We start from the raw sequence: 20451 nt of genomic DNA, 5'->3' as shown, positions 1-20451 counted from the left end.
GAGGGAGGAAGGCGGAGGGATATTCGGGCCGGACCTCTCCGCGGCGGCACCGCGCTACATGTCGATTGGCTGCCGCTGTGGCCACGCGGAATCCCCAATTGGCCCGGCGGTCAGCGTTGAAGGGCCGCCCTGCGCCCATTCGCTCGCTGGTTTCAAGGCCCGGGGTTGGCTGGGCGGGCAGCGGGATGGGGGCGCGGATTGGCCGAGGGGCGGGAGATTGGGGTGAGGCCGGCCAGAGCCTGCCGCTGATTGGATTGGCCTGGTAAAGGCCGTGAGCTGAGGCCGTCTGAGCGCTGGGAGGAGGGTGGACAGAAGGTAAGACTCCGGGCCTGCTTGATTGGCTGGGATACTAGACGTTGATAGGATAGGGCACCCTAAAAAACTGGGGAGAGGAGTTTGGGGTCGGGGCCTCGGAAAGGCGGGAGGTGCCCCACCGCTTTAGAAGCCCGGCGCAGTGCACGACGGGACGCCCCCGGGAAGGGGCGGAGCCGTGTCCGGGCTGCGGTTGGGAAAGCGCAGTCACTCCGAGGGGCGTGTTGAAGAGGGTTTCGCGGGCTCGAGCGGGGGAGGGGGGGACCGTTAAAACCCTGCCCCGCGCCGACAGGAAGCTGCTTTAATGGCTAGGCCTACTTGGTACCAGGTTTTCGGCTGGGAAGGACCTTGAAGACCATGCGGTTCAACTTCCAATTTGCAGATGTGGAAACTGAAGCCGAGAGAGGGTATGCACCTTGTCCAAGGTTACTCAGCCGGTTAGTGGCCTTACTGGGACTGGACTCAAGCGCTCCTGACTGCTCTTGGCCTTACATGCATCTCCTCCAAGGAGGTGAATGCTAATACAGTTACTTTAGACCTATTTATAATTTGAGGCCTGTGCTGTTATAAGGTCTAACTTATGTGGTTTGGACAGTTGGATTTCTCTTACACTCCCATTCATAGCTATTAGGTACTTGAAAGAATAGAAATGTTTCATCTTGCGAACGTGGCACTTTTATAAAGGCGCAACCGTGAACCAGAAAGAATGTGTGTACAGGCATAAAGAATCGTGGTTCTTAGCCTTTTTAGTTGTAAGCCCTCAAAGAAACTAATGAAAGATTTTCTTAGCAAAATGAACATAAAGAAAATGTGCGAACAGTTTCTTGACTTCCCCTTACATTGGTACAGGGGCTCCAGGTGAAGAATTTCCAGAATTGTTACATTTTCACCATATTGATCTAGGGTTAATTGGATGCAGCTAGCTTACAGAGCTCTTTGCCATATAGCTTCAGCTTGTGGAAAAATTGCCCTACTCTAGCCATACTGGGAAAACCTAAGAGCAACTCTGTCCTTGTTGAGAAGTTCCAACCAAGAGTTAGGAAGTTTCCTGGTGGTCTAGTGGTTAGGATTCCGTGCTTTCACTGCCGTGGCCTGGGTTCAACCCCTGGCTGGGGAACTGATTTTCCATAAGCCACGCAGCGCACACACAGAAAAAGAATTAGGAAAGGTTGGCCAGCTACCTTTATTCCTTAAAGGAAGACGAGATCTTTCTCTGCCAGAAATATCTGGAGTTCTAAAGCTGGAAGTGTGGGGACACCGTTCCTTACCCATCCTGTGACTATTTGATTTCCTGTGGCTTAGCAGTCCTTTTAATCTCAGCCTTTTGCTTCATCTACCAGCTGATGAAGAACTGCCCTGTGTGTGTAACTTTATTAGGAATCAATGAAGATTGGGATGACGTCCATCAAAATCTTTGTATTGTCTTTATGAGTATTACCCATACTACAAATGATCCGCAGTTCTGTTTCACTCCAAGCCAAGTTTCTCCTGTCCTTTTATCAGCTCAACATCAGTCATGATACTACCAGTGAGGGGAAATGGATTTTTAAAGTAGCTGGAATAAAATGCTGGGAAGATAAATGTTTTGCAGCAAAGTTCCAGTCAAACATAAGGTCCTTACCACAGCCAACTGAAATGATTTTTTAGTTGAGCTAAGATAGGTGCTTTGTAGTCCCTATCAAAAACAGCCAACACTGTCATGCATTCAGCAGATGCTACTGGGCGCGATAATGTGAGTGCTTAGCACTCAGATTCCAGAAACTGACTGCCTGAGTTCATAACCCAACTCTGTCACTTCTAAGCTTGTGTGATTTTCTTTGCTTTATGTAAAGTGGGGCTAATAATTGTACCTGCCTCATACACAACTTTTAGGAGGTCTTAGTGAGTTGATACATGTTAAGAGCTAACACTGCCTGGCATCTTGTATATGTTGTATATACATTGGCTATTATCTATTTAGCATGTATTTTGTACGAAGCGAGTGGTTCTTGGCCCTTGGCCTATTAGGGAAGAAAGACTTTAATCAATTAATCTCACAAACAGATGTAAAGTTGTAAAAGTGAGAGATACCAAAGAATGACCCAGCCAGGAGGCTCAGGGAAAGCGTACTTGAGAAAGGAAAAGTTAATTCAGGTGGAGAAGGGAAGAACAAACATGTGCAAAGGCCCTGTGGTGGGAGGGAGCTCAGAGATTATAAGAAACTGCAAGAAAGCCGGCACACCCAAAATACAGGGAACAAGGGATTGAGACAAAGCTAGAGTGTTGAGTAAGGGAAAGACCATGTGAGAGCCTCACATGCCAATGCTTTTGTCTATATCCTAAGACCAGAGGGCAGCTACTCAAAGGTTTTAAAAAGGTCTTTGGTTGCAATGTGAAGATTAAGACTGGAAAGAGAGGAGCAGATGCAAGGAAACCAGTTAGGAGGCCATTGCAATAATCCAGATATGAGCTGATACTTGTAGAAAGGAGAAAGGTAGAAGGAATAGTGGAAATAGAGATAGGTATTGAACTTGGTAATTGATTGGAAGGAGAGGGAGGTGTCACTGGTGCCTGCTAGATTTCCGGATGGTGATGCCATTTGCAGTGTTTCCCAAGTAGGAGGAATTGGAGGCCATGTGGTTTAGTGAATGTGGAGAGGTACACAGGGGCTTCAGGTTGTATTTCTTGAGCTGTGTATGGAGTCCATGGGTTTTGATATGCTATTCTCTATAACAGGAATATTCATGTCCAATGAACAAATTCTGAAATTAAAGAGAGAAAGTGGATTTCAGTCTTACTCTGCCACTTCTTGCTGTCTGATCCTGAGCAAGTTACTTAACGTCTTAGTCTTGTGAAATGGGAGAATCTCTGCCATACCATTGGGTGATCTGAGCATGAATGGGAGTTGGGAAAGTGCTCGGTGCAAGTGTCTTATGACGGGAGTTGTTCACCAGTATCTGTTAAACAATGAATTGGTGAATGGATGAGATCAGATGGCATTCTCCAGCTCAGTCCCCCCACTAACCCATGGTGCTTATGTGTGAGGAGACTGGCTGCGAGAGGAGAAGCAATCACTCTATGACCTGATGCCTTTTCCTCCTGAGCAAAGCTGGCTGACCTCAGAGGGGTACATGCAACTCGTCCTTATGTCCCGTGAGAAGTGATGGTCTAGCTTTGTAAAACTTAACTTCACCGTCTTTTCCAGTGTTATCCACACTAGGGCCCATGTGTACCATTGGTCCAATCAAGCCGGTCATATAATTTCATCCTGCATAAGTGCTCAGCACTATCCTGTCCCCTGCCTAGGCCTGTCCCCTGCCTAGGTTCCCTCCTCATCTCTCCCAGTCTTCAGGTCATGCACAAGTTTGTTCCTTTGTTCATTCATTCAACTACATGAATTTATTAGATGTACCCCCCACCTCCCAGGTTATGTCAGGTATAACATGGGGATGTGATAAAGTCCATAAGAAAGTTTCAAACCAAATGCTGTCATGGAGCTAAAATATCAGAGGAGGAGGAGAGATTTTTTTCCTGACTTGTGAGAGTACTTAGTAGACAAGGGGGTTTTGAGCTGAACCTTGAAGGACTGGAGAACTTTGTAAATATAGAGTTTGCAATGAAGCCTTCTACAACTAAGGTAGTGCACATTTATATCTTCTCTTACTAACAGTGTGATACTGGGAATGCTTATTTGATATCTTTGTGTCTCAGTTTCCTCATCTGTAAAATGGAGATAATAGTTTTAGCCGGGGTTGGCTTATAGGTGTGAGACCTATACAGTCACACAGGTGCTTAGAAATGCTGGCCCCTCACTTGGTTTAATGCTCTGCTGTCACCATGTTGAAATTCTTAATAATTTTTGAACAAGGGGCCCTGCAAATTGTGTCCTGATCTTGCCTTGTAGGATTATTGCAAAGTCCTAAGAAGTTAATACATGTAAATTTCTTAGAATAGTGAGGGCCTGGCATATGATGGGGGTTCAGTAAGTGCTAGCTGTTATTATTGTTATTATCCTCTGAACTCTTACTACAGTGTAGCTCACAGTATACCTCATAGTTTATTTAGCATTTAAATAACCAACAGATATTTTTGAGTGCCTGTTCTATAAAGGCACTGGATGGGTCACAAAGATGAATAGGACAGTACTTCCTCCCCTAGTTGGTGGAATAAAGCATGTATTTTAAGCATACTAATTAATAAATAATAAAATATGTCATATGATGAGTATAGAAATTTTTAAAAATAGATTTTTGGGCTCCACCTTCAGAGAATCTTAGTAGCTCTGGTGTGGGGCTTCAGAATCAGTCCCCCAGGTGATTTTATTTATTTATTTATTTAAGGGTTTGGTTTTTTTTTTTTTTTGATGTGGACCATTTTTAAAGTCTTTATTGAATTTGTTACAATATTGCTTCTGTTTTATGTTTTGGGTTTTTGGTCACAAGGCACGTGGGATCTTAGCTCTCCGACCAGGGATCAAACCCACACCCCCTCTACTGGAAGGTGAAGTCTTAACCACTGGACCGCCAGGGAAGTCCCTCTGCCAGGTGATTTTAATGAACAGGCAAGTTTTAAACCATGGGCATTAACTCCAGGGAGGTCATGTGGAATAGAGGCAAAAAGCTTGGCATTGTAGTTGGTCAGGCTGGGGTTCAAGTTCTGCCATCTACTAGCTCTGTTACTTTGCATAAGTTACTTAGCTTCTCAGTTTCCTCATTTGTAAACATTAAAACCATACTTTAAAGATTAAATTTTAAGATGGTTGAAAAGCTGAGCACATAGTGGACACTTAATTATGGGTTTTTTCTCTAGAAGGGGGAGATGGTATCCCAGGAAGGGGCAGTCAAAGAGGGCTTCCTGGAGGAGAGGATAATCCACCCCCATACAACCAGTATGGTTTGGATGGGGAGAAAATCCTCTGATTACACACTCTAGCAACAGCCAAGATATTAGGTGAATATTAGAGGAATGCTAAGTCACAAAATAATTGATTGGATTTAGCGGCTGATTAGAGACAAAGGAGATAGAAGAATGAAAGGTGAGTCCTAGGTCTCCAGCCTTGAGTATTTTTGAGAGTAATCATTTTAAAAACAAGATCATGTGTAGGAGCTGAGTTGGTGCAGGAAGGTGGGGTAGAGGTTAGGGGAGGGGTCGTGTGCCAGTTTTAGAAACGTTTAGTCTTTCATGTCATAAGGGGACAATCAAGGGAAACTGTACTTTTTTTTTTTTTTTTTTTTTGGCTGGGCCGTCCAGCTTAACGGATCTTAGTTCCCTGACCAGGGATTGAACCGGGGCCCCCGGCAGTGGAAGCTCTGGGTCCTAACCAGTGGACCACCAGGGAATTCCCAGAAACTGTACATTCTTGATTGGGATTTGGGAGAAAGGCTGGTGCTTGGGAAAGAAGAAGTTAGAAGTCAATAGATCAGAAACAGTCACTGAGCTCCCAAGGATAAATTATGTCTTAACATTCTATAAAGAGAGAAAGAAAAGGAAAAGATTTTGGAACTGGAAATGGGGTTACAAACTAGTAGGCACTAAAAGTGAGAGGGAGAAAAGAAGGAAGAGCAGAGGTAGAAAAAGAAGTGGGAGAGTGGACTGTTCATAGCTATGGTGGTCTGAATAATGTTCCCCAAAAGATGTCCATGTGCTAATCCCTGGAACCCAAGAATATGTTACTTTACCTGGCAAAAGGGACTTTGCAGCTGTGGTTAAATTAAGGATTTTGCGATGGGGAGATTATCCTGGATTGTCTGGGTGGATCCAGTGTAGTCACAAAGGTCCTTAGAAGGAGACAGGAGGATAAGAGTCAGAAAAGGAGATGTGATGACAAGAGGTAAAAGCCTGAGTGATGTGGAGCCATGAGCCAGGGAATGTTGGCAGCCTCTGGAAGCTGGAAGAGGCAAGGAACAGATTCTGCCTTAGGGCTTCCAGAAGGAACACAGTTCTGCTGACCCATTTTAGACTTCTTTCAGAACTGTAAGAGAATAAATTTGTGTTGCTCAAAGCACTAAGATTGTAGTAATTTGTTACAGTAGTGACAGGAAACTACTGCAGTGGTTAACAACTGAAAACAATCCAAATACCTAACAGTGATGGATTGGTTAAATAAGTTACAATACATTAGTATGATGGACTACTATAATTGTAGTTAGCCATTAAAAATTATGCAGTAGGGCTTCCCTGGTGGCGCAGTGGTTGAGAGTCCGCCTGCCGATGCAGGGGACATGGGTTCGTGCCCGGGTCTGGGAAGATCCCACATGCCGCGGAGCGGCTAGGCCCGTGAGCCATGGCCGCTGAAGCCTGTACGTCCGGAGCCTGTGCTCCACGGCAGGAGAGGCCACAGCAGTGAGAGGCCCGCGTACTGCAAAAAAAAAAAATTATGCTGTAGAAGATAATTTAATCGTGTGGGAGATGTTCATAGTAGATTGTGAAGTACAGAAAATAAGTTAAAATATTGTAGGTATTTATGTGGAAAATTCATCAAGAGGTACACCTAAGAGTCATGCATTTTTTGCACTGACTGTATGGTATACCTCAAAAAGTTTTGCAGATTGCACATAGATGTCCTGTTTGGTTCAAAGAAGGGAAGCATGTATTATACCTGTGTATTCATGAATAGGGAAAAGACTGGGAATGTATAAACCAAATGTTAATAATGGCTGTCTCTGGGTGGTAGGATTACAGATGATTTTTATATTATTATTATTATTTTTTTTTGCTGTACGCGGGCCTCTCGCTGCCGCGGCCCGTCCTGTCGCGGAGCACAGGCTCCGGACGCGCAGGCCCAGCGGCCACGGCTCACGGGCCCAGCTGCTCCACGGCACGTGGGATCCCCCTGGACCGGGGCACGAACCCGCACCCCCCGCACCGGCAGGCGGACCCCCAACCACTGTGCCACCAGGGAAGCCCTATATTCATTTTTTATTCTTCTCTGTGTGTTCCAAGTTTTCTTCAGCGAACAAGTATTACTTTTTTGATCAAAAAATATATTTAAAAAATTAGTTTTTAAAAATCAAGGGAAAGGAGTAGGGAGAAAGTCTGGAGAATGATTTGCAAGCTCAAGGGCAAGGGCCCTGCAGCACCTGGCACAACCAAGCCTCTATAAACCATTATCTGAAAATAGGTGATTTTATTTTGGCTGGGGTACCGGGGGCATGCTGCATGGTATGTGGGATCTTAGTTACCCGACACGGGATCGAATCCTTGCCCCCTGCATTGGAAGCGCGGAGTCTTAACCACCGGACTGCCAGGGAAGTCCCAATAGGTGGTTTTTTAAAACATTGTATCCCCCCCACCCCAAAGCAGAAAGGGACTCAGTACTGGGGACATAGAGAGAAGGAAGAAGAAGAAGAAAAAAGGCAAGAATATAGAGATAAAAGCTTGCTGGATCCTGAGTTAGGAGGGCCTCCAAGAGATGTGAAGGAAGTGGAGCAGATTGTCTAGTCTTACCCCGGCCCGGTTCTGTGTTTGTCACAGAGTCTGGAGACAGACCAAACACCCTCAGCCGTTTTCTCCTTTCATTTATTCAATCCTCCTTTATTTTCTTCCTTTGTTCTTTTTCTAATTATCAAAGTAATACATGCTTCTCACTGGAGAAGTTTGAAAAGCATGAAGAGTTAAGCAGAAATCACCTGTAATCCCAAATTATATCCACCACTGAAATACTGGCATACTTCTCAACGTAGTTCAATTTTAAATGAAAATTGAAGTATTATTATGTAACATTTTTGTCACCCCCCCCCCAAAATGTACTTTCAAGAATTTTAAATTGGTTCAACTCATTGTCAGGTTGTGTTAAAAATTAGTATGGGGGCTTCCCTGGTGGCGCAGTGGTTGAGAGTCCGCCTGCCGATGCAGGGGACATGGGTTCGTGCCCCGGTCTGGGAAGATCCCACATGCCGTGGAGCGGCTAGGCCCGTGAGCCATGGCCGCTGAGCCTGCGTGTCCGTAGCCTGTGCTCCGCAACGGGAGAGGCCACAACAGTGAGAGGCCCGCGTACCACAAAAAAAAAAAAAAAAAATTTTTTTTAGAACCAGTTTACCAGTACCACAGCTTATGCCCCTTTGCAGTCAACCCTCCATCTTACAACCACAGTCTGCTTTCTGCCATCTTTCTTTTGCATTTTTAAAGGATTCTAGGGACTTCCCTGGTGGTCCAGTAGTTAAGACTCCATGCTTCCAACGCAGGGGGCACAAGTTTGATCCCTGGTCAGGGAACTAAGATCCCACATGCCACTCGGCATGGGCAAAAAATTTTAAAAAAAAAGAATTCTATAAATAAATCATGCAGCATATACTCTTTTGTGCCTAGCTTCTTTTGCTCAGTGTTTTTTTTTTTTTTTTTGAGATTCATCAGCATTGTTGCACATAGCAATAGTTCATTCCTTTTTGTTGTATTCCATTGTATGGATATACAACTTGGCCACAGCCTTTATTTTGGTTTCCACAGGAAGGAACAGGTGAAGCTGGGTAAGCAGGCTTAGGATTGGCTAGTTTAATAATTTCAGTGGACATTGGGGCACAGGGACTATCTCTAGTTGTCTGGTATCTGGCCCTGGGGTGATGAGGGCAGAGGAATAGTGACTCTAATTGTGAGAGCCTGATAAAGTAGGTGGTTGGAGTAAGGGTTTTGGATCGGTTGTTTATATATAAAAGGTGCACTGGCAGGAGAATGGTTTACTATCTCTAAGAATTGGCTAGTGTTGGGAGGGCCAGTCTGTCCAGGGCTAGCAAAGCCCCAAGATGTCAAATACAGAAAGTTTTTTAAAACACGATTAATACACCTTGTTGAAAGGTTAATCTAGGGACTTCCCTGGTGGCGCAGTGGTTAAGAATCCACCAATGCAGAGGACACAGGTTCGAGCCCTGGTCCAGGAAGATCCCACATGCCGCAGAGCAATTAAGCCCATGCAACACAACTACTGAGGCCGCGTGCCACAACTACTGAAGCCCTCATACCTAGAGCCGGTGCTCCACAACAAGAGAAGCCACCGCAATGAGAAGCCCGTGCACCACAACAAAGAGTAGCCCCTGCTGGCCACAACTAGAGAAAGCCCACGTGCATAAATGAAGACCCAGTGTAGCCAGAAATAAATAAATTTATTTAAAAAAAAAAGAAAGAAAGGTTAATCTAATCTAGAAAGAATCTGAACTCTGGGATGCTAAGCATAGCTGAAACAAGCCTACATAACAGATGGTGCGACCTGGCCCCCTTGTCACACTTGGCCCTAAGATTCTCCTAGCCAGGATATTACCCTACAGTCAGTAGATTGGAGGATCCTTTGGGAAAACTGACCAGCTCAAGAAGAAATACCTATAGACACTGTATTAGTCTCCTAGGGCTGTTATAACAAATTACCAAAATCTTGGTAGCTTAAAACAAAATAAATTTATTCTCTCTCAGTTCTGGAAGTCAAAAGTCTGAAATCAATCAAGTCTGAAAACATGTCAGCAGGGCCGCGTCCCCTCTGGAGGCTCTAGGGAGCATTTCTTTGCCTTTTCCAGCTTCTGGTGGCTCCAGGTGTTCCTTGGCATGTAGCAGCATCACTCCAATCTGCCTCCATCTTCACATAACTTTCTCCTCTTCTCTCTGTCTCTCCTCTGTGTTATCTCTTATAGAAACTTGTTATTGGGTTTGGGGTCCACCCAGATAATCCAGGGTGGTCTTATCTCAAAATCCTTAACTTAGTTACATTTGCAAAGGCCCTTTTTCCAAATAAGGTCACATTCACAGATTATGGGGATTAGGATGTGGATATATCTTTTGGGGGGGACGCTATTCAACCCACTAAGAGCTGAGCGTCCCAAGTGAAAGTCAACTCACTATAGTAATGCCCAACTGCAAAGCCCTGTCTCAGAACACAGAGCTTCCAGAAAACTTTAGTGCCTCAGTCTTAAACATGAATGGACTGTCAGAGATTACCAGGTAGTTGAAGAAAATCTCTAACATGAAAGACAAAGACCAAACAAACAAGAACAAAGGAACTTAGAGGATACAGAAACAGCACAGAGACCAGAACAAAACAAAGTATAACTTAAAAAGATGATAGGGGACTTCCCTGGTGGTCCAGTGGCTAAGACTCTGAGCTCCCAATGCAGGGGGCCCGGGTTCAATCCCTGGTCAGGGAACTAGATCCCACATGCATGCCACAACTAAGAGTTTGCATGCTGCAACTAAGACCCGGTGCAGCCAAAAATAAATATTAAAAAAAAAAAAAAAGATAGGTACTTCCCTGGTGGTCCAGTGGCTAAGACTCCACATTCCCAATGCAGGGGGCCCGGGTTCGATCCCTGGTCGGGGAACTAAGATCCCAGATACCGCAGCTTAGCCCACACACCATAATGAAAAGCCCATGTGCCACAGCGAAGACCCAGCACAGCCAAAGTAAATAAATAAAAATAAATTTATAAAAGGATGATAAATATTCTTAGATATGGAGATGTTACATCCAAGAAATAAGAACAGAAGGGTATGTATATTAAAAGAATAAAACAGATCTTGATATGATAACCAATAACTTCAATCAAAGGGTTGGAAGATAAAGTTGAGAAAATATCCTGTTTTTAAAAAAAACGCTGGGGAATTCCCTGGCGGTCCAGTGGTTAGGACTGCACTTTCACTGCCAAGGGCCTGGGTTCGATCCCTGGTTGGGAAACTAAGATTCCACAGGCTGCGCAGCCTGGCCCTCCTCCAAAAAATAACCTGGAAAATTGGCATGAAAAGATTTTTAACAGCTAGAAGTAGCCCAGGAGGATTAACCTTCAACTAAGAGGAGTTACAGAGAAATAGAGAAAAGTGGAGGGAAAGCAGCATTGAAGGAATAATTCAAGAAATCAAGTCAAAACTAAATGGCGTACATCTCCAGAATGAGAAGCCCACTGAGTGCCCAACATAATGGACGGGAAAAAAATCAGAAATTTCAGGTCATTGAGTAAATAGAGGAAGGTTACTAAAAAATTCTGAGAGAAAAAGTTAACGTTCAAAGGAACAGCCGTCAGAATGGTACCATGCTTCCCATCAGCCATGCTGGAAGATGGTGGAGGAATGCTTTCGAATTATTTATGACCTCTAACTTTATGAATTAGCCAAATTGTGAATTCAGTAAAGTAAGCATATTTTCAGATGCGTGAAATCTTAAAAAATTTTACTTCCTACCCATGTACCCTTTCTTAGGAAACGTCTGGAGGATGTGGTACACCAAAACAAGAATAAATCAAGAAACAGGAAGACGTGATCCTGGAAACAGGATATTCAACAGAGGTGAGAAATGAAGAGAATCTTCAAGATGATGATGAAAGGAAATCCCAGGGTGACATAACCTGGCTGCAGGCCTTTGAGAGTAATCAGGACTGGGGCAGGAGGACAGAAGGGACGTCTCCAAGAAATCAGATGGAATGAATAGAGGAAAAATTTACACTTCTGGTGATGGTGGAGAATAAATTCATTATAGGGACATGGAAAACTAAGCCAAAAAAAAAAATTTTTGTTTTGAATTAATGATTAACTCCAGGAAAAAAATGTTTTAAAAAACTGAGAAAGAAACAAAGCTTAATCATAGTAGACTAGCTTGGCTGTGGATAATAGTTATTGGAGGCGTAATTGTGTCAACAGAGTATGGATGTTGATCTCCACCAACCCCAGCACTTGTGGGCTTTCCTTTGTAGACTGCATTCCAGCCAGCAGGAGTGCTCTTTGTTCCAACTACCCAGGGCTTCTTTTCTTTAAATGGGAGTTAAGTTAATTAAATTCAATTAGTAAATTAATATATTAATAGATTAAGTTAATTGTTGAATTAAAATATCAGTAAAAAATGAGTCTAAGCAATACACACACATATTTTTTTTCTTTTTTAGACTAAACACCTTGAAAAGATTATCAAGCTTTAAACTTGTGTTCTAACTAATTTGAGACTTTTGATTTACCCAAACAACATGTAGTGTATACCCAGCCTTCATCCCATTCAATAGGGAAGTTAAGTGCTATGTATTTGAATCTGGCATATGTTAGGCTGACGTGTGACACATTATATTGTAAATTTTTTTCTAGTTTTTTTCCACTAGTGAGCAGTTTGAGGGCAGGCTCTTGTCTGTAAGGTTCTGGCACTTGACACAGACCTTCGATTTTTTTTTTTTTAATCTAATTTTAAGTCACCACAAGAGACCACAGTTTGAGTTGATGACCACATCTAATACTTGCAGAGCCTTCCGTTGCTCACACACACTGTCACATCCGTCTGCCCCATACTGAGGTTGGTGTTTTCAGTATTCTCTCTTCTACTGTCCCATTTTGCAGACGACGACCTGAGTTCCAGAGAGTGCCTTGCCGAAGGTCGCACAAGTCAGCATTGGAGCCTCTAGCAGAACTCAGGTCTCCTGACACCCAGTGACACATTAAAATACTTTTTAAAAAACTGGTTAAAAAAAATTACCATCAACCATTTTTAAGTGTATAGTTCAGTAGTGTTTAGTCACATGGTTGTGTAACAGATCTCTAGAACTTACTCATCTTGCAAAACTGAAACTTTATATCCATTGAACAACTCTCTACTTTCCCCTCACCCCTGCCCCTGGCAACCACCATTCTACTTTCTGTCTATGAATTTGAGTGCTCTAGATACCTTCTGTAAGTGGAATCACACAGTATGTGTCTCTTTGTGATTGGCTCGTTTCACTTAGCATATGTCCTCGAGGTTGATACATTTCCTCCCTTAAGGCTGAACAGTATTACATTGTAGCACATTTTGTTGATCCGTTCTTCCATCAACGGACACTTAGGTTGCTTCCACCTTTTAGCTATTACGAATAATGCTGCTCTGAGCATGGGTATACACGTATCTCTTTGAGATATTGCTTTCAGTCCTTTTGGATATATACTTGGAAGTAGGATTCCAGTAATGCATTTTTTTAAAAAATTATTTATTTATTTATTTATTTTCAGCTGTGTTTGGTCTTCGTTTCTGTGCGAGGGCTTTCTCTAGTTGCGGCGAGCGGGTGCCACTCTTCATCTCGGTGCACAGGCCTCTGTCGCGGCCTCTCTTGTTGCGGAGCACAGGCTCCAGACGCGCAGGCTCAGTAGTTGTGGCTCACGGGCCTAGTTGCTCCGCGGCATGTGGGATCTTCCCAGACCAGGGCTCGAACCCGTGTCCCCTGCATTGGCAGGCAGATTCTCAACCACTGCGCCACCAGGGAAGCCCCAGTAATGCATCTTTTAAGTTCTCCATCTCATTCCAAAAATGATTTGAGGCCACTGTCCCAGCACCTTCATAAGTATTAAAAAAAAAAAAGTTCTGAATTTCTAATGAATGAACAAAGGGGTCAGAATGGAACAGAGGAGACAGCAGAAAGGAGTGGCCTATGAGAAGTTTGATAGAATAAAGCTTTTTACCTTTACCCTCGGGAAATAGCTGCAAATAATTAAGATCCACCAGAGATGGACTGGAGTGGCCAAGGCTTTTTCTCATCTACATAAAGGTCTCCAGAGCATTCCCAAAGTTGCATTCAAACAGAGTAAGCCCTGTGCATATGAAAGGGTCACAAAGGAGGGATTCGGTATTCATGGTACGTGGTCTGTACAGGGGTGGGTACACAAACTCAGATATTCTGGGCCTGTCATGGGACCTTCATAAAGGATCTAGTCAGAGGGGACTGTGGTAGAGTGTGCTGGTCATAAGTCTGTACTCAGCTCCAGACATTGATGTCAGATCTTACGATTTTTCAAGAAAAACTAGATACACCTGAAACTAACACAACATTGTAAGTCAACTATACTCCAATAAAATTTTTTTTAAAAAAAGAAAAGCTGGAAATCTGGATTTCTGTGTGAAATACCATGATTTTTTAAAGCTGGCATTTAAATTTTCAAAAAGATTTAAAAGGCATTGTGTAAATCAAAGACAAAATACAAGTTTGCAACCTCTGGTGTGTGGTACTGTGGAGCATTTATGGTAGGTAGTGAGCTCTGGGGAAGAATTGTGTCTGGTTTGTTTGGCCAGGGCTGGGAAGAGGTTAATGGCGCCTAAATCAAATGCCTGCACCTGCACAAGCTCTGCCCTTCTGTCCTTGGGTAAAGTTTAATGTGTTGCAGGCAGAGAGGAAATGGCCTAAAATGAACCATTAAGTTCTCCTGGTAGCATATCTGTGCCGGTCAGACAGGAGGGGAGGGCCCCCAATTTCGCATCATTTCTGTGAGATTCATTTGTGCCTACTTCACAGAACCGCTGTAGAATAAAACATCACAGATTTGGAAAGGTGAATTTCTCCTAAAATGTAATGCAGGTGCTAACTGGGATAATTATCTTGCCGTGAAGAGCTCAGAAGAGTGTAATGTTTTGGGAACAGCTTCTATAAAAGCTGACCTAGGAGATGCTGGGCCCCAGCTGTGGCTGGAAGAAGTGAAGGGGAAAGAATGTGTCAGCCGTTGTGCTCTGGTGGGTTTGAGAAGGAGGCAGAACACTGATCTTTCCTGGAAGTGGCATTGAAGAGTCAGTGCGGAGTTGAGACATACATGTGGCCATAAATGGCATGACCCTGCTCCAAACAGCTCAGCTCGTGCCTGGCTTCATGAACCTCACACTGGAAGTTTCAACTGCAATAAACTTCTGACCTTTCCATCAGTTCCTTTCAGTCAGAGTTTTATATGTTATAGACTATTTCAGGGACTTCCCTGGCGGTCCAGTAGTTAAGACTCCTCACTTCCACTGGAGGGGGCACGGGTTTGATCCCTGGTCCGGGAACTAAGATCCTGCAAGCTGCATGGCACGGTCAGAAAGAAAAAAAAAAAAAATTTCATATTCCCTCTTAGGAGATTTGAACTGTTACCTCTGTTACTTAAGAAAGCAGCACTGCTTATTACTACTACTACTATCATAATGTTAGTAATATTCCTATCATGCTTTATAACTTACAAGACCTTCCACTTGCATTCTTCTCATTTTGTTTCCTGGTAACTCTGAGATTATTATTTCTCACTTTACAGGTAAGGAAACTGATGGTTTCCCATTGTCATTTAGCTAAAGTTTAGAATCTTCAACGTGACCTAAGTCCCTCCCTAGTCTGGGCCTTGCCTACCTCTCCAGATCCCTCTTTCACTACCTTCCCAAGACCTCTCTTTGTTCCAGCTATTCTGGGTTTCTTTTGAGTTCCTTAAGTAGGTCAGGTTCTCTCCAGCCATAGGCCTTGTGTTGCATGTGCCGTTTCTCCCACATAGGACACTTTTCCCTGTCCTCTTTGCCTGGCTAGCAACTACTCATCTTTTGGGTCTCAGTTTAACACTATTTCTTCACGGGAGCCTTTCCTGAACATTGAGGCTATGTTGGACTCCCCAGTAATATCCTCTTATACCCCCCGGCACTTCCCATTCCAAAGACTCATCACACTTCACGTTACTCATTCAATAATTCTTGTTCCTGCTGGACTGTAAGCTCCATGAGGCAGAAACCAAATCTGCCTTAATTGATTCTATAGTCTCAGTGCCTCGTATAATATACTTTCATTCTGAAAGTTTTTGTAATGAGTCTGCTATCTGGATTCCATTGCCATGGAACTGATGCATCAAAACCTTGCCTTCAAGTCCAGTGCCGTGGGGCTTTTCTGACAGGCTTCTTCTGATATTTCAATAACCAACATCCTTTGATGAGTGACCAAAATGCACACCTCCCACATCCAATAGCAGGTTGTAAGGTTAGAACACAGCGACACTGTATTCTTTATTAATGACTAGAAAAGGCTGGTGCTGTTCTCACCTCTTCTGTTGTTTCTGTGATGCTCACATACCAATGAGAACCTTTGCCCAGCATCCTTTTGGAGCAGTCAAGGGTGGATCACAGATGACAGGGACATTAAGAGCTATTCATGGCTTCCCTGGTGGCACAGTGGTTAAGAATCCACCTGCCAATGCAGGGGACACGGGTTTGAGCCCTGGTCCAGGAAGATCCCACATGCCGCAGAGCGACTAAGCCTGTGCACCACAGCTACTGAGCCTGCGCTCTAGAGCCCGCGAGTCACAACTACTGAAACCCGCACAGCTCTAGAGAAGCCACTGCAGTGAGAAGCCCACGCACCACAACAAAGAGTAGCCCCCCCACCCCCGACCCCGCTCGCCGCAACTAGAGAAAGCCCGCGTGCAGCAACGAAGACCTAACGCAGCCATAAATAAATTAATAAAATCTATTAAAATTTTTTTAAAATAAAGGATTATTTTTAAAAAATAAAAAACGAAAGCTATTCTATTTGCATCTCAGGTCTTGGTTTGGTGCACACCTGGGTCATTTATAGTTGGATGGCACATTTGTTTTACTTGTTGGAAGCAGTGAGGTATAGTTACCAAATTAATGGTGCAAGCCTAGGAGTGGAAGTAATACAGTCGCTCAAGCTGGCGAGGCAGGCATTAAGCAGGTAAGCAGGGTCCAGTGGGAGGAGCGCATGGCCTCATTTCAACAGCTGCAGCAAGCTGAAGTCCCTGAAGGTTTTCAAGCCAGCTACATCTCTCCTCAGCACAGTCTTTATGAAATCTGTCACCATATAACTTCCTCAGTCCAGTTCACGGTGATCAAAACTTGTGGCTAAATACCCAGGCAGTGGCGTATAAGGTTGCAAATGGTAGTTCCAAATATAGTGCAGTTCACGTCTCCAGTAAGGAAAGAACATTGAACGAATTCATTACATGAACGGCTTAAACTAACTGAGCCTGAGAGCTTAAAGCCACATTCCTCAAATATGTGCACTCCGCAAAACTGGCACTTAGTGTCAGGCAGTCAGGCTGGAAAACAGTCGTGAACCAAAGAATCTAAACAAGGAAGAAATGCTCTCAAGGTATGCATTTGCCATATGTTACTTTGTTCTCAAGTCATCTTTGGTGATGAGCTCCATGACTTAAAGCATGACATCAGGGGTCGCAGGTCTGAGCCTGGCACACTTGGCGTCACAAGGCAAAGACTGAAGATGTGTGGCACTGGTTACAAAGGGGAATAGGCAAAAGGGGCACAGCCTGTCTTTGTTACCAAAAATAATTAAGTGCATAAAGTATAAAAACATAGCTGGAAGAGGGCTTCCCTGGTGGCGCAGTAGTTGAGAGTCGGCCTGCCGATGCAGGGGACGCGGATTCGTGCCCCGGTCTGGGAGGATCCCACATGCCGCGAGCGGCTGGGCCCGTGAGCCATGGGCACTGAGCCTGCGCGTCCGGAGCCTGTGCTCCGCAATGGGAGAGGGAGAGGCCACAACTGTGAGAGGCCTGCGCACCGCAAAACAACAACAACAACAAAAACATAGCTGGAAGAATATGCCCCAAACTTATCTATTAATCATGATTGTCTTTGGGAGGTGGGTTTATAAGAAGGGATAGTCACTTTCTAGGGTTTTTTTTTTTTCCCTTCAAAATTTGGAAAATGGATCTGTATTACATTTTGTGAACAGAATTAAAATTTTAAGTGGATACAGTATTCTCAGATGAATAGCAAATTGTTACAATGAGGTTGGTAAAGAAAAGCCACAGACTCTATTTTCTACCATACACAAAAAATACACTTGCACATACTAGATATAGAACAGTTCAAATAGAACTTTCTTTGGTGATGGATATGACCTATATCTGTGCTGCCCAATATGGTAGCCACTAGCCATGGGTGGCTACTGGGCACTTGAAATGTGGCTAGCGCAGCTTAGGAACTTATTTTTTATTTAATTTAAACTTAAATAGTGCATGTGGCTAGTGGCTACTGCATTTGGACACACAGGTCTACAACTTTCCATTTACAGGAAATAAGATTGTCAGCAGGGGCAGGGAGAGACCAGATTTGGTAGCCAAGAGATCTTCTATAAGCCATGTTCTGTTATGCTGTCTATCCAGCAGAGTCTATGTACTCTAGGATTGTTACAAGAATAGAGGAGACACTTCTTTACGCTTGTAAAGGCCACAGCATTAACTTCATCCTACCACACCCCTTCACATTCTCCTGAGTTTAACTGCTCCATTGATAGACGAAGGAACTGACCTATTAGAAAAGCAACAATCATCTCACCCATCCTCATTCATCTCAAATATTTTAAATGTTTTGTATTTTTTTCTTATAAGCTGTTTCTTTTCACCTCTCCTCCATTATCTTGTATTCTACGTTGTCTTGAGACTTCTCCCATTAAACCATCAGCCATTCAGTATACTGTTTTCTTAATTTCTTTGTCAGTCTAATAAGCATTAAGAGTATATCCATAAGACTAGTATATATTATACAAGGTAGATAATCAATCCCCTAATAAATTAGAGTGGATTAAAATTGCAGTGTAATGTAATATACCTGTACAGTTTGTCAAATTTATGATAAAAGTTAAGGTTGTTTTGGGGTGAGAGGAGGCGGATGTCTCAGAGGACCATACTGGTATGATCAGCCAAACCATGGCAAGATTTAATTTTTATTTCTTTCTTGGTTGTCATTTTAATTGGTGTATAACATGTCTGCTGGCAGCTGCTGGCAGCTTCCTGAGAAAGCACAGATTATGATAGTAAGCTACGTTCCTTCTCTTGCTAATTCCACCCCAGCGTCGGACCAGAAGTTCAGTAGTGAAAGCTACAGCTGCCAGATATCAGCAACTAAATCAGAGGAACAGAGTTCTTTACAAATGCCATAAGAACCCGATTGACTTTCCTGACACTGCCATCTATCACAGTTTGCCATCAATCGTACTGTTAGAGCAACCTGATTTGGGTTCCTAGGGAAAGCAGTTGTTTGGCCCAATGTTTCATTAACCTCAGGGTCTCCTGTCTCAGTCTTGCATTGGAAACCAAACACCTTAACCACTTTGCTTGCACTCGGGTTGGTACAAGAAGGCATGGTCCATCTTGGGTGGGTATTTTCCATGACCACAAAAGAGAGTCCTATTAAAAACAACAACTCTGAGATCCTAAAACTAGTATTTAGTAAGAAGAGATTAAACTCTCATCAGCTGATTTTATTATTCAGTCAAAAATGATGCTGTAGGGCTTCCCTGGTGGTGCAGTGGTTAAGAATCCGCCTGCCAATGCAGGAGACACGAGTTCTGGTCTGGGAAGATCCCACATGCTGCGGAGCAACTAAGCCCATGCACCACAATGACTGAGCCTGCACTCTAGAGCCCGCAAGCCACAACTACTGAAGCCCGTGTGCCTAGAGCCTGTGCTCTGCAACAAGAGAAGCCACCACAATGAGAAGCCTGCGCACCGCAACGAAGAGTAGCCTCCGCTCGCTGCAACTAGAGAAAGCCCATGCGCAGCAATGAAGACCCAATGCAGCCAAAAATAAAAATAAATTTATAAAAAAAATGATGCCATAAGTATAGATTCAAAATTATAAATTTATTACCCAAAGCTTTTTATTTTCTTGCTGAGAAAAAAATTACTAACCCTACAAATGTGGCTCCAAGTCCAGGACTCATTTGGATAATAGAGTTGAAAACTTGATTTAAAGCTATAAAACCCCTCCTACCCCCCCAAATTGCACACTACAGAGATATTCTTTTCAAAGGGGTTCCTTGCTTCCTGAAATTCATCCTTAGAAAATGCAAGATAAGAATTCACCCACAACTGCCCACTGTCCCAAAAGGCTTTACTGCTTCCCATTAATAAAATATAAAATAACATTCTCTGTAAGGAAATAACACATTCATCTTTCTTTCCAACCTTCTGATTTCCACTAAAAATTTTAACCGAAGAATATTAGGGAAAAGGACAATGACTGAATATCTTTAAAGCTATTGCCTGGGTCCAGTGTGACTGTATGTTCTTCTAATTGGGGAGACCTAACAGTTAGCTGGGAGAACACAGGTTTTTGCAGACTGGCAAGCTTGCGTTGATCACTAGTACTGAGAGTTATTTGCTGTTTAACTACTTTGCCTAATTTTTCGGTGCCTGCTTTCTCGTCTGTAAGATGAGTATACTACCTAGGATAGGGAGCTATTTGGAAGACAAATTAAAACATCTGACAGGGAATTCCCCGCCGGTCCAGTGGTTAATGCACTTTCATTGCCCAGGGTGCAGGTTCAATCCCTGGTCGGGGAACTAAGATCCTGCAAGCCTTGTGGTGTGGCCAAACAAAACAAAAATATCTGACATGCAAAATGTCGGACTAAGACCTCTAGAGACACAAAGCATCAGGACTGTGGTGCCCAGATCAATCAAGATATTAGTAGAAAACAGAAT

At 43.6% G+C, this 20451-nt stretch overlaps 1 long non-coding RNA gene across 4 annotated transcripts; it reads left to right on the top strand.

Annotated features, from left to right (window-relative positions):
* Positions 1–2: 2 nt before the first annotated feature.
* LOC115843566 (uncharacterized) lies at positions 3–18663 on the top strand. Of its 4 annotated transcripts, none has more exons than XR_011377094.1 (4): positions 3–315; positions 4734–4852; positions 11461–11547; positions 12580–18663. It is a non-coding gene; the product is annotated as an uncharacterized lncRNA (long non-coding RNA). The 4 variants fall into 4 exon arrangements; XR_011377093.1 differs by lacking the exon at positions 3–315 and adding an exon at positions 328–719; XR_011377095.1 differs by lacking the exon at positions 3–315 and adding an exon at positions 328–823.
* Positions 18664–20451: the final 1788 nt, after the last annotated feature.

This window comes from Globicephala melas, chromosome 20, assembly GCF_963455315.2.
Source record: "Globicephala melas chromosome 20, mGloMel1.2, whole genome shotgun sequence".
In the NCBI taxonomy this organism is placed as follows: Eukaryota; Metazoa; Chordata; class Mammalia; order Artiodactyla; family Delphinidae; genus Globicephala; species Globicephala melas.
This window is presented reverse-complemented; position numbering and strand designations above follow the sequence as displayed.